Source organism: Streptopelia decaocto (genome assembly GCF_964273445.1).
Source record: "Streptopelia decaocto genome assembly, chromosome: 7".
Classification (NCBI taxonomy): Eukaryota; Metazoa; Chordata; class Aves; order Columbiformes; family Columbidae; genus Streptopelia; species Streptopelia decaocto.
In genome coordinates, this window is record NC_138661.1 from 13,206,997 (window position 1) to 13,208,182 (window position 1,186).

A 1,186-nucleotide genomic window follows, 5' to 3' on the forward strand; every position below is an offset into this window, starting at 1 on the left:
CCAATCGCACCGCCCGCCGCACCCAAGGCTCACCCAGGCGAGCGAAGTAGCCTACGGGGGCACGCCGTGCCGCAGCGGCCCGCCTCCATTTACCGCCGCCGGCCTATCGAAGAGCGCTGCGAAGGCAGAGCGCGCCTCCCGGCGGCGAGCGGCCAATCGGCCGGCGGCCGTGTCACCCCTCTTCGGCCCAGCCCGCCCCTCCCTTTCCTTTTCGCCCCGCCCCGCGCAGAAGCACCGCCCCAGCCCGGCGCTCCCTCCTGTGCTCCGCCGGGGTCAGGCGCTCTTCTCGCCGCACGCACTGCTGGCGGCGGGGTCGGGTGTGCTCCCCGAGGCACCGGCAGGGGGCGTGCCAGCAGCCCGCCCGTTAACGGCCGGAGCGTGCGGCCCTGTGGGCGACCGATGTGCGCGCGCGGCCCGGCTGCCAGCCCGAGCGGGGAGCGCGCCGCCTCCCGCTGTCCCCCGCGCGCCCCGGGTTCCCGCTCAGCGCCCGGCCCGGGGCCCGGCCCTGCCCTCCCCTGCCCCGCCCCGCGGGCTGCCGGCGCGGTCCCGCCGCGGGGCGGGCGGGCGGCATGCCCCAGCCGAGCGCCGCGCTCAGCCCGCGCAGTCACTGGAGACGTGTCCGAGAGGCGGGCGGCGGGATCGGCGTGTTTGAATTTGACAACCGAGCTGCAATTGGCGCTTAGGAATTTTTATTTCCTCTCCCTTCTTTTTATTTTGGGGTCAACAGTGGGTACAGCCCAGCGGTTCCCTGCGGCCCGGGGCTCAGCCGAGCTGTTGGCTCCCGCTCCGCCCCGGTGACAGCGAGAACACGGGGCTGAAAGCCGCAGCCGGTGGCGGGACCGGTAGCCAAGTTCATGAACTCAGTTACCCAGGCGCAGAGTTTAAAATAAGCGACACATTGTAATTCAATCACCACTCAAAATTCCAGTACGTGGAGTGATCCCCTGATTTAAAATATAATTATCGAGTGTAGATACTTGCCTTAATTATTAACACATCTCTCTATCTCTGAACTCCATTGCTTTAAAAAACCCTCGAACAACAACAACAAAACATTCTACGCTTTGCAAATGCAGCAGCTTTCTGCTCCGGTCACACTGCACTGGCTTCCTCTTCTGCCAACCGCCGCAGGACGTTCTCACCCCGCCAAGGAACTTCCCCGAGTGAAGGGGCTGCGGAGGGAAAA